We start from the raw sequence: 16,738 nt of genomic DNA, 5'->3' as shown, positions 1-16,738 counted from the left end.
GTGAGCTCGTCCACACATCTAAGCAATAAAAAAAAAAAAAAAAAAAAAAAAAATTCCATATCATCTCATCTCGTTTCATACAACTCTTCATATTGATCATCTTAATTTCGTTTTACTTCATAACAGGGGTTAAAGTATGAAATCGCCGTTTTATTGTAATAGGTACTTCGAATTAACATAGAACCTTTATATTTGAGATTTTTGAGTGAAATTTTCTTCAATTGGTACCTATGAGGTTCTTCATAATATGTGAATACCTTCGTATTAGATGACAGTAATGTATAGATAATAATGGTAGATATTTTGATGAAATAAATATGTTATGTGAAAAAAAAAAAAAACAATTTTTCAGTACAAATCGGCAATTTCATACTTTAACCCCTAATATCATCACTTTTCATGTCAGTTTTGCCTTTCCAGTTTAAAAAATAATACTACTAATAGACGATAAATGTCAATGTCAAACAAAAGAGATCTTTTTCTATTGTGGCCGCACGAACTCAGTGAATTTGGCCCCCCTTTTTTGATTTGCGGATATATTTTTTTATTATTTGTTTGTCGTTTGTTCATTCATGTTCGAATGAAAAAATTGGCCATTGCCAGCTTATTAGATATAAAATAATTAATATTTGGGAATTTAATTGTTTTTATGATCGATCTATCACCATTAGTCGTCGAACAAACGATAATTGATCAAAATTAATTAATCTAAGCGATAAAAATAAAGATATCTAGTAAGGAGGGGCAACTTAAGGGTGATCATTTGTTTAATTAATTATAAATAAATAAAATACGAACAAACGACGAACAAAGAATTAAAAAAAATATATCCGAAAATCAAAAAAAGGGGCGCCAAATTCACTGAGCCGGCCGCACGGTACGGTACGGTACCGTACCTACCTCAAATATATTAAGTGTATAATCTATGGTACCTACTCTGTTGGCGGTTGAGTGACTTTTTGAGTGAAGTTGTGTGATTTGTTTTATTTTGTCTATTTGGTGTTTCTTCAGGTTTAAATGTGTAATAATGGTGGTTTATTAACTGTTTAATATCTGTGAAAGTGCACAAATGTGGGAAAATGAAACAAAGCCGCTGGACGTAACTTCCCGGGATCCTCCAAAAAGTCCACTGAAAAAATCTAAATCTCTATTAAATGACCACAATTTTACTTAGATTATATTTCAACCCATATCATCTCATTTCATTTAATTTCATTCCAGTTGATTAATGTCTCAAATTAATCATCTTCATTTCATTTCACTCCATAATATTTTTCATAAAAATTTGAATATAAATTAAAATAAGACATGACTTAGAGGTCTCAGTTACCAGGTCATAAAATCACTTAAAAAAATGTGGTTGAGTGTTTGATACAAGTTTGTGTATAGGCCGTATGGGCTTAGATCCCCTTGCCTTTCCTAATAAGGAAAAATTGTACCAAAAAAAAACTGGTTTTGGGCTTTTGGGCATTTCCGTCTTTTTCACTTATTTTTCGGGCGTTTTATTGGGTTTTATTCCATGTTGATTATCTAATTATTAGTTTTGTGTGTTTATATAAGTGTGTTGTCTTATTTGTAAGTAATATATTGTAGTTTAGTGTAAATTGAATTGTAAACGGAGTCTACCCCCCGATCCCGGGGCAGGTTATATCCTCGAGTCCTCACAAAATCTTCATTCATATATTCTTCATCCCAATGGACACGGAGGTCATCCAAGTTCTAGGAAACTACAAACTCCTCCAAATTCCGATTATCTCTTTTCCTCCAAAGAAAAACACAGTCGCACAAGCAATCGGATCTATTCAGTCTGTGTATACTTTACCAGAATATGAGGGTAACAGAAAACGGTATTTGGATCAGGATGTTGCTTCTTTTTTGATTCATGTAAGCAAAGATTGTGAGTCTTCGTCTAGTGCTACGCCCAATTAAGTTTGATCACTTCTTATAACATAACGAAATCAAGGATGTTGCTAAAGACGACGTTAAACTTATCGGCCGAAACCGAGTCTCAGTTGAATTCAAAACTGCTGTAGCCACAAATTCTTTGTTAGATTACCCAGGTCTTGCCGCAGCTAAATACAATGCCATTATTCCTTCATACAATGTGAAATAGAAAATAGCATTTCTATTTGGACTCCAACTCCGACAGTTGTTCTAACATTTATTGGCCAAAAGCTTCCAGATAGGGTCTATTCTTTTTACACTTCCCTCCCAGCTCAGACATATATTTTACCAACTATTCAATGTAATAATTGCTGCAGGTTTGGGCATAGTGCTACGCAATGCCGGTCAAAGGTGTGTTGTTTTATCTGTGTGAAATCTCACTCTGGTATTGACTGTAATAGTTTATTTCCTATACCTACTTGTTTGTTTTGCTCTGGTAACCATAAAGCCATTGATACATCTTGCCCTGAACATTCTAGACAGAAACCTATCAAACTGGTGATGTCACAAGAAAATATCTCGTACAACGAAGCATCAGTCAGATTTCCATAAGTTTTTCAGATATTTCTTGTACGTCTCCCCCCCCCCTTTTTTTCCCCACTCAATCTTCCCAAACCCTACCCCAATCTTCTCCCCACACCTAAGCCATATCCAGTTCAGTCTTGTACTTGTATTACCCAAAAATCTCCTCCAGCTCCGGCATCCAGTTCAGGTTATGATAGGCAAGCTCATCAAGCTATCATTAGTGCTCCCCATTCTAGTAGCCCTAATGGGAGTGCCTCTCCTTCAGATGGTGTATCTGCCAATGATAATCTCCTGGAACTCTTACTTTCTACAATTTTAAATATATTTCCCTGCTTTGGAGACTTTGAACTGCTGAAAAATCTCATATATAAACTTATTGAGGTTTATAAAACTATTAAAAATTCACAAATTCCTACTATGGAATTGTCACAGTATTCGTCACAAGAAGAATGATAACATCATTCTTATTAATAAATACAAACTTTCTATTTTTGCTGTCCAGGAGACATGGCTTAAGGCCAGATCTAACTTTAGGATCCCAGGTTTCTCATGTCTCCAGGACGAAAAATCACATGGTTATGCTGGATGTGGTATTTTAGTATCTAGAAATGTGATATTTAAACAAATATCCCTTCCTTCCCACAGTAATAGCAATTTTGCTGTTGTTGTTAGAGTTCATAATATTTCTTTCCTCTCCATCTATATCCCTGAACCTAACCTAGCTCTTCTCTCTGAATTAAAAACTATTATTACAAGTCTTCCTCCACCTATCCTTATCTTTAGAGATTTTAATATTCACTATACATCTTGGGGTTGTTATTACTGTGATACTATTTCTTTTCTTTTTCTTGATCTCTGTGATGATCTAGATTTGTGTTTATTGAATGACGGGACCCCTACTCGCAGAGTTCCTCCATCTCAGAATCCAAAGACTGTTTTCTTTAACTTCTCTCCTGGTCTGTCCTTTCTTCCACTGGCGGTAGTGATCAATTCGTGTCAATTGATTCCCTTAATTCTATTCCTATTGCTTCCCTTCCACCTCTCACAAAGCTGATTGATCACAATCAGATCCCATTTAGATAAAAAAATAATGAATATTCCTTTGATTAACCCTGACAATGTCCTTTCTTCTTATGTATTTTTTAGAAACACAGGATGTTTGATATCAAAATCTAAACTAGCATTACATATTCTACCTATTCTTAACACATCTTGTTCATCTAAAAATGGGTGCAACTTTCTCAATTTATTAAAAGTTTTACATATTTTATTTACATTTTTACCATCCTCCATTACTTACGATTATTACGTAATAAGTCTTCTATTCCATCATTCTTAGTATTCGTAATAAAATAGGTGTAGGTATCCTTACCTAATATTACAAATGCAAAAGTGAATGTGTTTATTTGTTAGTTTAGCTTCCACACTAGCAGCACCGCAAGTAGGTAGTCAATCATCATGAAATTTTATTATTTATAGGAAAGAAACTACCATCACCAAAAATATGTGCAGGCAAAAATCAGTAATATAGCGTCCATTGACTAGTAAAAACAATTTAAAGTTGAATAAACTACTCGAAACAAAATAGGGCCCGCCATGTTTTATAAATGAATTTTACAAATTCTTTTTCTTTTTTCAGTTTTTATTATTAGAAATGAATAAATTAAGGTTTTTGAAAGTTTGTATTAACAAGAGTAAGTTTTGCCAATTTTATGGAATTCAGTCAAAATTTACAATTTTTAGGAAAGTTGACAGAAATAATTTAAGTAAAGTTTGATTTTAATTTTTATTATTGACAAAATCAATGAGTTTGATGGTGCTTAATAGCGAGTAGGTCCTCCTCTGTTCCATATGCACTCTCTGAATCTATCTGGGACACTTTCAATCAAGTGGTCATGTTTTCCTCGGGTATTCGCTCCCAACACAATTTTAGGGCGTTTATGAGCTCTTGTCGATTTGTCACATTACTGAAGTTCAATTTGGGGCTTCTTTTCAATTGGTCCCATAAATGTTCAATGGAGTTAAGATCGGGACTCATGGCCGGCCACGTTAAAACCGTAATATTGGCTCTCTGGTTTGTTTGGGCTGTATGTGGGCGAGCATTGTCTTGCATAAAGACGAAGTTTTCACCCGCTCTTTGTGAAAATGGGATGACATGGGGCCGAATTTTCCGATTGACATACTGGGAGGTAGTTATGGAGCTTTCTTTCAGAATTACCAGCTCAGTTTTACCGAGCAAGCTCTTTCCAGCCCACAAGAAGATAGAACAAGAGACCTCCAAAACGATCCCTTTCAAATATGCAAGGTTCTGAAAAACGTTCTCCTTCTCTTCTCCACACGCGCACGCAAAGATCATCGTTGAAAAACTTTACTTTCATCCGTAAAGAGTATATTTCTCCGGTTATCTATTGTCCATTCGGCATGCTTGCGAACAAACCTCAAACGTGCTGCACAATGCGCTTTTTCAATTTCAGATGAATCACTAATTCGTAGGCCAGTCGATTGCCGCAGTCGATTTTGTAAGACACGGGCGGTAATCGTACGCTTTCAACGTGCAGTCAATCTGATATACCGGTCTTCTTGGAAAGGTTGTGTAGTGGACTGTACTTAGGATGGGCAAGGAACTTGATTAATAAACTCGCGAGGATTGTACGTATAAAATTTGTATATTTTAGAAATTTTATAAATCGCGTACAATAGCACGGATAAAAGAGAATGACAAAACTAAGACATTCCAAAATTCAAAATTCAAATGTAATGTCAAAAACCACAACGACAACAATAAAAAAGGTTTTATACCATTTTGTTGGGTTTCCAACATGCTGCGGCCTCAGAAATGATATATTTTCAAGAAAGTTATACAATATTAAATTAATGTAATAACTTATACTCACCATTTTTTTATGGGATAAAGACAATCTTTATAATCATCTATGATAAAATTTAACATTTAAGAATTAACTTTAGACACAAAATCAGAAATGCAAAGACAGATTCTAATCAGTACATCATATTAAGAATACAAATGTGAGCTCAAAAAATACATTAAGGAATTTTTATACCTAGACCTATATATATAGCTACATTCGCGTGTTCTGTGACTTTTGTGAAACAATGTATTAAATTAAATTAATTAACAGAACTTACGTCATATTTTTATCTAGACATTAAAATAATAACACATTAAATATTATCAAACGGTAACAAACATACAGCTGACAGTGACCTTCTATAAACTTTGCCATTAGGGGCAGTAACGTCAAAGGCTCGTACTTTACCATCCCCACCTGGGAAAACCTTGGAAATTCTAGCTAACGGCCAATAAAGAGGAGGTGAATTTGGTTCCTTCAATAATACCATCTTACCTATACTAATATGTGGTAAGGTATCGCGCCATTTCAGTCTCGCTTGTAAAATATTTAAGTATTGCCTATGCCAAGTTTTCCAAAATGACTGTTTCATACTCTCAACTAACCGCCAAAACCTAAGTCTAATTACTGGCGTTTCTGAGATATCTGGTTCAGGGAAGCTAGTGAGCGGAGCTCCCACTAAGAAGTGACTTAGAGTGAGGTAGCTGAAATCTGTAATGTCTGTAGAGACGGACATCAAGGGTCTAGAATTGAATGAAAAGTTATTTGGGCATTTAATGACAAAACAATCTTTCTTTGTGTCAATTGTCATTCCTAGCGCCTTGATACTGCTGTTTTCTTTTTGAACTTCAATTTTATCTGTCTCTCATTTAAAGGAATATCAGCTAAGATCTCATCGCACTTAGATGACCATTTATGCATTTGGAAGCCACTCAAGCTTAACAAACGTTTTAGCTGCTGTTTCGCCTCATGTAAAACCGTTAAATCGTTATTCGGATATAAAACATCATCAACATAAACACAATTCTTTATAATGAAGCAAGCTATGGTATGTATTATGGTAGTAGCAATGTCAGATTCACATGTACATAAAAGTGAAACAATTTTCGTTACCTCATGTTGAGGTGGCAGACTACCCGCGATAATGTGACCAAATGTTGTGTTGATAATCTGTGGCGTTCCTTTACTCTGGCTGGCCGGGTTGACTAGAGGCTGGCGTCGCGTCGCGCACGTCGAGCTGGTCGTCGCCGGTAACAGTGCAGAAGTAACATCCTCGCTTCTCCTTAGCGGTCACTGCGTTGACTACTTTGGTGGTAACTCTTCCACCAGGTAAATCTACTAAAGACCAAGTATTATTGTGAATGAGGGACTCACACTCTTCTTTTATTGCCTGTTTCCATTTTTCAGATTCATTACTTTGAAGAGCTTCTTCCAAGCTCGGGATCATTGTTAAGAAGGCTTGATGTAGACTCACCATTCATGCAAATATATAGAGATGGACTTTCATTATTTGTTTGCAACTTTCTTTGCCGACGGGTTTTGATACCTGTCTCATTTGCAGGCGAGATGTCAACACTCTGTCTTGGTAAGTATGTATCATCTAGTGGATCTTTATAATCTGTATTACTTGAAGTATCTGTGATATTATTACTCAGATTATTTGAAGAAGTCTGCTCTTCCTCACCTGTATTTTGCAGTTATACCTATGAGATATCTAATCGACGTGTATCGTACAGGTGCGTATATCTCATTGTAATCTATTACATATTTATATATTTTAGGTTTTTCCCAACACCCTTTATATGAAGTAACTTTATCCCCGCTCTTTGTTCAATTTTATCCATTTTGAAAACATTGAAATTGCCTGGATGCACAATCGTTTAAGCATGTAGTGATAAAGGCCTATAACGGGCCTTCTTTTCTATGCACGTACTCTTCATTTATATATTTATCAAATTGGCGAATTCCCGCGGCTATTGAACTACTAATAATTGACGACGTTTCAGAGTCTTATTCATCCCAAACACTTTTTTTGATAATAGCCGGGGTTGTGGAATGTCCTGTATTTTTTCAATATCGACTACTTGAGGAGAGTTTTCTATTTCTTCCGGCAATCTTAACTCGCATATACGACGTTTCAGGATGTGGCACGCTTTTTTAAACGTATCTGGAGTTCGGAAGTCTCTTCTTTTAAATCTCGGATCTAAAGTTGCACTTTCCGAGTAAAGGCCGGCAACTCCATCTGTTTTTGTATTTCTTGGAGTTTATTTAATACAGCCGAACTTTTTTTTAAATACTTAACTATGCACTTTACTTTGTTAGTAGTTTGGGTAATTGTTGTAATAGCCTGTTGAAGTACCAAGTTCAGCGAATGAGCAAAGCAACCAACTGATCGCCACTCTCCCATTCTAACGGCTTATAAGACGTTGCGTCGGAGATACATATTTGTAATGAAACCAACGAGAGTCCGAATAATACTCTGTTTTATTTGATAGACACTTATAGGTTTACATTAGGTAAGTTAACATAGATTATAAGGAATGTTTCATACATCACAGGCTCCTAAAATGTTTGTGGCGTTGTCGCTGACAATACATACAATTTTATTATTTATTTGCCAATCGCAGATAACTTGCTTCAAAAAAACAAGTAAATTAGCACTGGTGTGCCCTTCATTATAATTAATACACCCCAAGAGTGCAGAATCCAGTTGACCTTTGGCGTCCATAAAATGCGCCGTAACCGATATGTAACTTTTATTGGTTATTGACGTTCAACCGTCAGTACAGACTCAAACATATTGAACCTCTAGTAACTTTTTCTGTATAGACTCGAAGGTGCATAGTTCCTGGGCACCAAAGTTGTTGATAACGTTTTTCTGGTTGGAAGTTGGTATCCTGGGCACTTAGATACCATAACGATAATTATTTTTAATTCAGGTTCCTCCACCATTCGCAAAGCGTGGTGACCTTTAACCACCATTCTAACAACTTGATTATCGATTTGATCGACTTTCTTATATAATTGGTGATTGGATTTAATTGTGCAGGTCTGGATATACATAACAGAATATTCGGGGTACTGTCTTGTATAACTAAACTTGTGGATGCTAAATTATTGATATTAGATGATGGTGTTACTGTAGATTGTCTAGATATTGTTGGGTGTTTATTTCTCATCTGACGATTCAAGTTTCCTAAAGAGCCACTTTTCGTGCTGAGGTAAAGGGAGCAATGGTTACATTTTGCTCGACATTCATTTGTGCCCTCCGTAAAATGAAACCAGATGTTACTTCTCTTAGTTTTTGCCGCCATTTTTAACCAAAATAATAATCTAGAAGTAAATTTTACGGAATTCGAACTACCTAATACTTATGAAGAGGCAATGAACAGTCCAAATTCTCATATATGGAAGAAAGCTGTGGTTGAAGGGCTTCAGTCACATAAAAAATAAACTTGGATACTAACTGATCGAACAGAGAAGAAACCTGTGTCTTGTAAATGGTTATTCAACATAAAGAAAAATAAAGATGGAGAAATAGAACGCTTCAAAGCACGACTGTGTGCACGAGGGTTCACACAAGTCAAAGTGTGACAATTGTATATTTGTGGGATATTTTAGAGATATAAATGTAATGTTAATTCTTTATGTTGATGATGGATTACTACTGGCAAAAAGTAAAGCTGTTTTATCTAAAATATTAACTATTTTCAAACAAAAGTTTGATATTAAGATTATAAATATTAATTCATTTATTGGTATGGAAATAAATCAAGAAAAAAATTGTATAAGCATAAGTCAAAGACAGTATGTATATTAAAACAATATTAAATAGATTTAATTTGCTAAATGCAAAAGGTGGTAATACCCCTGCTGATGTAAATGTAGATTTATCTAAGAGTACAAGCAATGAGCCTATTAATTTTCCATACAGAGCTATTGTATATTTGCAGTTGTACGCTTTTTTAAAACTCACCTTCAGCGCAACAACATACTTTCTTGAAGAATAGATCGACTACCACTAACTTAATTACTTTCACTGAATATCTCACGCGTAATATGGATTCTGGAGGTGAAGTCGTCGTGGCCCAAAGGATAAGGCGCCCGGTGCAGTCGTATGTGGCGACGCATCGGTGTTCGAATCCCGCCAGCGGGTACCAATTTTTCCAATGAAATAGTATATATAGAGATGCAGTAATTAATAGATAGAGATGTAGAAGTCATCACATACTTTCACTCGAAGCAAGGCGCATAGCTGTTTTTTTTTTATAGCGGAGTGGCTGTCTTAGGTGGACTCGTTATCTTCTATCGTTGTTGTGTTTAAGGATGCCTCCTAGATCCATAATGCGTGAGACCTGTCAATCATTTCGTCTCAGTACACCGAGATCAGTATTATAGACGTAATGCATAGTGTATAAAAACTGCTAAGAGCTACATGGATATAGTTAGTATAGTTAATATATACTATATATATATAGTATAGTGTAGTTATATAATATATTGTTTAGCTACATCCCCATACAGTATATACCTCTCATCTCTACTGAACACAAACGATTTCTGCTGATGTTACGCCTAGTCTGACCGCGTCACTCAAAATACATGTGGTGCGTGGCGCGCGCGACTTTGCCGCTCTTACGTCGACCGACAACGCGGTAACAGAAACGGAACAGGCGCTGTACGCTCGACGCACTAACACATCATCGGTTAATTAAGCCTAATTCGGACTAGACTAGTATTTTAGTCGACTATCAAGTAATTTAGTGGCTAAACTACTCGCTACTGCACAGAAATCGTTCGCATAATGGTCCAGTACAGGACACAAGTGAGTGGTGTTTTGCAAGATGAACGGGCTGCAATGCAATAGTGAATAAACTGATTAAGCTATTGGTAATGGCTATTTTAGAAGAGGTGGATGAGGAAATTTCTTTGATTAAAAAAAAAAGAAGTTATGGGTACGAAAATAGAACGATGAGAGAGATAAACTAGGGGTTACTAAGTGTCTTCTGAAGGAATTAGCATTGGAAGATCCCAAAGTATACTTCGATAGTTTGAGAATGTCCTAAAGTTGTGTGAATTTTCTTTTAACGAAAGTACACTCTCAAATTCAGCGTAAAGATACCCATTTGAGAAGTGCGATTTCTGCAATTACAAAATTACAAGCAGTTCTATACTTTCTTGCTACTGGATGTAGTTTAAGATCACTCACAGATATATTTAGACTTTGGAAAATCAACTATTTCCGAATTCATCATCGAAGTTTGTGAAGCAATCTATGAATCATTAATGGAATTTATCAAGGTGAGATTAAATAACACACAACATTTATTTATTAAGGGAATATTTTTAACATTGATATTTTGTTTGCTCCCATCACTTTTGGTTATCAACATTAGCGTTCTGCATTGCTATGAAAATTAAGTCATTTGATGTAATTGTAACCTTACTCTGCGTTTCATTATGTAAACATATTTGAAGAAGACTGATAATACACAACGTGTTCAGAATGATGTGTAGGTATAATGGACGAGGAATTACGTTCAGTTGCTTGCTCTTTCAAATTATAGTTACTGGTGTCATTATAATACATTGAGGAATCGCTATATGATGATCCAGTAGCATACGATGACTGTGGTGTTCTGGTGATTCTGTTTTGTACAGACGCATTTTGAATGTGCTGACGTCGAATTCTACAACAAGGGTGTTGGCGGTTTCAATATTCAATTAAAAAAGAACTACGAAACAGCAAAAATATATTTGTATTTAAAAAAAAATTGAAACTTAGGAATTTTTAAGACCTAAAAATAATGTTGTCCAAATGACTTCCCTCGGCTGCTTGGCACTCTTGGAACCGAAGTCGCCATATGAGCGTTAGCCATTTAATTCTTTAATTTCTCGAACACGCCGGCAGCAGAGGAATATGTTGTTAGCGTGCCCGTACACGGGAGCGCAGCGTGCATTTCGTGTCCGAGTGACGAACGAAAGAGGACAAGCGATGACGGTTAGAGCTAACAAGTAGTCGTAGTTCTCTTTTAATTGAATATTGAAACCACCAACAGCCTTGTGGCCCATCCTGTATTTATGTAAAGTTGAATATGCTCTTGTACTTCTAATGCAAATAGTAAGAGCAAAGATTTCAGTTTAAGACCGACGTTTTTACAGAAGACCTCAATCTCATTTTCTTCGACTGTAGAATTGGTTCTGCACATGATGCTACTATATTTAATAATTCTATTTTAAGAGGTATTATATACATTAAATTGTGTAATTACTTTGTGATTGTGTATGGATATAGTAAGTGCAGTTAAATAAACTAATCTATTTACAGCTCAGTGTGAAGCTGGGACTTTTGGGAATCGCTGGTTGCTGGCTGACAGTGCCTATCCAAACAGATGCTATATGTTGACACCAATTTTAAATCCTAGTGCTAGAAATGAATAAAAATATAATGATGCACATATTGCAACAAGAAACCTTATTGAAAGGTAAGTGTTACAGAACCAGAAGAATTGAAAATCTACAGTATGATAATATTCACTATGGATGTACCTATCACATTAGACATTATGGGTATAGCTAGTGATTTTTACTTGTATGAGTATTATACAAGTAATACACTAAACAATAATTATCTTTTACAGAACCTTCGGTGTATAGAAGCGATGTTTTTCAGTGATCTCATTATCTATGCGCTTATCACTAGAAAACATTCAGAAAGTTATAATATCTACAGCAGTTCTACACAACATCTGTAGAATTAATAATTTGCAAGAAACCCCAGCAGAGGTACTAATACCATTCCAAGCAATGGATGATGATGATCTTCAAACTATGGGAGTACAAGATAGCAGGGATAGAGCAGAATTAATAGAAGCCTATTTCTCAACTCTGTAGAGTGCAAAAGAAACTTATAAAGTTGAGAATTAACTCATTCCCGTCTTAACTTGGAAGTATTAAGATAATAAAATAAAACCTTTTTGTATGTAACTGTTATTTTGTTTTATTATAAATTAAAATACTTATCTATTATTTATATTTAGCACAAACATTGGAATAAACTTATCATCATTTTAACTGCTAACTTAATTAGGTATTTATTTATAACACAAAAAAATATAGATAATATAAGAACTGCATAAAAATACAAACAAAAATATCAACTTATAAAATAATATAAGGTTAATTTATATTCTTAAGTTGTTCAATTTCTAATTTGAATTTTTTATTTTCTAACACTATATTTTCAAATTTTGCTTCTAAAAGTTTAGTTTTTGCATTATAATAATTTGCTAATGCCTGGTTTCTGGATGCCCGGTGCTCATCAGATTTTGATTTTCTTTTGAAACCTGTAAGAATTAAAGTAAATAAAATTAGTAATTATCGCTTAACCTTCAGAATAAAGTCTCCACATGCATTTCTTTCCGTCTTAACTTGGAAGTATTAAGACAATAATAAAGTCTCCGCATGCTTTTCTGTCTATCAGTCCACAATAAACTCTAAAATCTTGCTACTACCTACAATTGATAGCAAATAAACTAGGCCACCAGCTTCGGGAAATTTATTCAATTTTATGAAAAATAAAAAATTTACAACTTGTAGTTGTAAAGAAAGAGAAATTCTAATTTTAAGTAATAACTTTTGTCCTTAATAAACTACTCCACTTTGGCAACAATAATATTATGCAAAGTGAAAATATAAAAAACTTAACAAAATAATTTACCCGCTGGCTTTGGGAGTGTGTAAAAATTTGGGGTTAGGTGGTGTGACTGAGCAAGGCCCTGTGTCTTCGACCACACACTCTTTCAACACCTCAACACCACTGTTACACTCCAACACCTCAGCACCATTATCAATTACATTATCTATAACTGCAACAACCTCCAAACCATGTTCATCACCACTGCCATTAATACTGCCGACACATGGTATTAGTTCAGCATCACCACCATATGCTACTGTGAACCCATCTACAGTAGTTCCTAATAATGCAGCCACCCTGTCCAACACATCATCAGGGGGGATGTAGGAAGGACCACCGCCACCAGTCTAAAAAAGAGAAAGATAAAATTTTAATTACAGGATTGGATATTAATTAAATATGTTCTACAGAGAACAAATTTAATATGCCATAAAGAGTTATCCTATTCTATTCTATTATATTGTACTGCAATGATGTATATTATGTAGTTAATCACACATATTGATTAGTATGGTAAATAGTTGAGTGTACAATAACTGTTGTTTGTTTATGAACCAATTATATTACGAAGATTCTTTTTTTATTGGAAAGAAGATATGTCAAAGGTGGTCCCGTGAAAAGGAAATAAGGGTTTGATGATGGCAAACCAGAGAATCTTGTTAACCTTGTCAAATGTTAAGTTCACTGTGTATCCCTTGGTAGTTAAAATAAAGAAATATGCTAACCTTTATGTTATTCATACGTATTTGTGTATTGCGTTTACGGGAATTCTTTTTAAGATTTTCCCATTTTAAACGCAACTGCTGTGGTGTCCGGTAGGATGTGGTCACCACAGCATTGAACTGGTCTCTTATGCGTTTCAACTCCTCATTTTTCAATTTGTTAGTAGTCGCATTTGTTCTTTTATTATAAATAATTTTACTACTTTCAATAAACGAAAGCAGTATTTTTGTCTCGTCCTTTGTGAGAGACTTGCTTGATGCCTGGAAATAATAAGAAATTACTACCTATGTAAAGTGTTTACACAAATTGGGCGCGAAACGAAGCGTCTTCACAGCGGGGGTTTGTTGAATAAAAATATAGAAAGTAAGAACAACGCTAAATACTTAATAATAGTATACATACCATTGCACTTACACTTTCCATGGTATTTCACTTCACTTCACTAATTTCATAATTCAATATTTTGATAATTATTTACTTGTTTAGCAACAAACCACGAACAAAAGCTCCTTCAATTTTAAACTGACTGAATCTGATGTCAAATGACACTGAGAGACGATTCGTTTCTCAGATTATGATTACGCTCCGCTACCAAAACTTGAGTATCGGGAGTATGGGTTAATGACAATTTGTTCGGAAAATGTTGAAACACGTGTTTTATTCATATAATACGTAACAAATAAATAATTCATTAGTACGTCAAAACCCAAAAGTATGCATATTTTCTTAAATTCATTAATAGGTTTACAACATAGTCATAATGATATCTGCTTGAAATGGAACGCACGGGAGGGAACTTCACAAAATAGATCGATCGGCGATTCATTTTGAAAATCGATCCATTGCTGCTATCCGTTGTTATTGGGACGCAGATTGGAGGTCGATCGGGAGATCGTTTTCGATCTCCAATTGAACCGATCTCCCGATCGAGGATCCGATATTGGTACCGGCTGTAAGGCACCCTCTGAATCAGGAAGTTTATACTACTGTGAGGTTTATTGGGAGAAGAAGGAGGAGGAGGCGTGTGCGTTGGTTGTTTGATGCGTGTTGTCCTCAATAAACCTCATCGGAGCGGTCAATAAAACACTGATTCTAATTGTATGTTTATTCGCCTCAGCGACCGCGGTGGATCGCTGCACGTTAACCACTGACTGACTAACTGACTGTTGCTCATTACTATAAATGCATAGTAAGCTAAACGGGGCAGGGTATCATTCCCCTACACTACAATAATAATTACAAAAAGACAAACAGTATTGTCCTAATGGCTGTTGTAGATCATAAATATTGCTTTAGTTACATAGACGTTGGGTGTAATGAAAGGGTTTCTGATGGAGGCGTATTTCGTAACTGTAGTTTGCACCAAGAATCAGAAAACGGTGTTCTACCAGAGGGTCATCTCCTAGTTGGCGAAAATGCATTTATGCACGAAATATCATATTGTTTCTCTGTTAAGGCTGCCTTTTCGACTTTACAACACATGCGCGGGCGTTCCAGCACATGTCGTGGCCTAACGGATAAGACGTCCGGTGCATTCGTGTTGAGCGATGCACCGGTATTCGAATCTCAGGCGGGGTACCAATTTTTCTAATGAAATACGTACACAACAAATGTTCACGATTGATTTCCACAGTTAAGGAATAACATCGTGTAATAAAAATGAAACCCGCAAAATTATAATTTGCGTAATTACTGATGGTGACCTCTTGTGAGTCCGCGCGGGTAGGTACCACCGCCCTGCCTATTTCTGCCGTGAAGCAGTAATGCGTTTCGGTTTGAAGGGTGGGGCAGCCGTCGTAACTATACTTGAGACCTTAGAACTTATATCTCAAGGTGGATGGCGCATTTACGTTGTAGATGTCTATGGGCTCCAGTAACCACTTAATACCATGTGGGCTGTGAGCTCGTCCACCCATCTAAGCAATAAAAAAAATTTAATAATAATTCAAATTAAAAAAAGGAACAAGACTTTCATTACATATGCTATATTAAAAACGATGCTCGTTCTTACGATTTTAATTGAACAACGAAATATACAAAAAAATAACAGAATTATAATGAAATAAACATTTACATAAATAAGAATATATCTGAAATATTTATTTATTTAATTTAACATAAATAAATTCATACAGTGGAACAAATCTTCCAATACGCTTGAAGGAGGCACAGTTCCATTGGGCATCCAGAATCACTCTCTGTGCAAAGTACCTTTTTTTTTAGAATTACGTGTAGCTTTCTTCAGGCGCTTGGAGATTTTTGATAAAAATTTGTTTGCTTCAGGGCCCCAATGGCCCATCGTCTCAACCGCGAAAGGCGAAATTTCTTCTGAAACTGCAGCTGAACCAGGGCGAGAGGAAGTACCATCTAAATGACAGGGAACATAGTATCCACACAAGTAACATCACATACTAGGCACCTACCAACTGATCATGAAATTAGAGTGACTCCATCGGGCCTTTTCCCATCAGAACTCAAAATTCCGATGGGTTCCAAGACAGCCGGTATATGGACTGTAGTGAGCGCCCTTCTTACCACATTATTTAAAGACGCATGTCTTGGAATACGGCCAGCGCTTTGCTGGCACGAGAGTCCGTGATGTCTAAGCTCATTGACGTATTCGCCACAGACAGAGATGTCGTACTTTAATATGGGCCCCCAATCGTAAGCCGATAGCCAGCGAGAAAGTGTTATTGTCCAACAAAGTGCCGGTATTGGATGATAGATAGGCTTGGAGCCAGTAACTCGATTCCTTTTCGGTAACTGTCTGAACACGAGCAATGTCCACGCTGTTATCATATGACTGTAGCAACTGTTGCGTATATGTTGACAAACGGGAGTGTCCAAATGCGGTGAAGTAGGATAATCCGCCTGACACGAAGATTGCCAGGTCGATCCAGACTCCGACACACCCACAATCTCAACGAAACCCATACGAAAAAGTAAAAATGTAAAACTTTTAATAAATTGAGAAAGT

General features: G+C 35.8%; 1 long non-coding RNA gene across 3 annotated transcripts; it reads left to right on the top strand.

Annotated features, from left to right (window-relative positions):
• Nucleotides 1–1,441: 1,441 nt before the first annotated feature.
• Nucleotides 1,442–12,326, top strand: LOC105841876 (uncharacterized). 3 transcript variants are annotated; one of them, XR_005245855.2, is made up of 4 exons: nucleotides 1,447–6,668; nucleotides 6,747–10,640; nucleotides 11,668–11,824; nucleotides 11,981–12,326. It is a non-coding gene; the product is annotated as an uncharacterized LOC105841876 (long non-coding RNA). The 3 variants fall into 3 exon arrangements; XR_005245854.2 differs by having other exon boundaries at nucleotides 1,454–1,575; nucleotides 4,944–10,640; XR_002430737.3 differs by having other exon boundaries at nucleotides 1,442–10,640.
• The last annotated feature ends 4,412 nt before the right edge of the window (nucleotides 12,327–16,738 follow it).

The sequence above is a fragment of the Bombyx mori genome, chromosome 20 (genome assembly GCF_030269925.1).
Source record: "Bombyx mori chromosome 20, ASM3026992v2".
Taxonomy (NCBI): Eukaryota; Metazoa; Arthropoda; class Insecta; order Lepidoptera; family Bombycidae; genus Bombyx; species Bombyx mori.
Note: the sequence above shows the minus strand (reverse complement) of the source record. Positions and strands in the feature narration are given on the sequence as shown.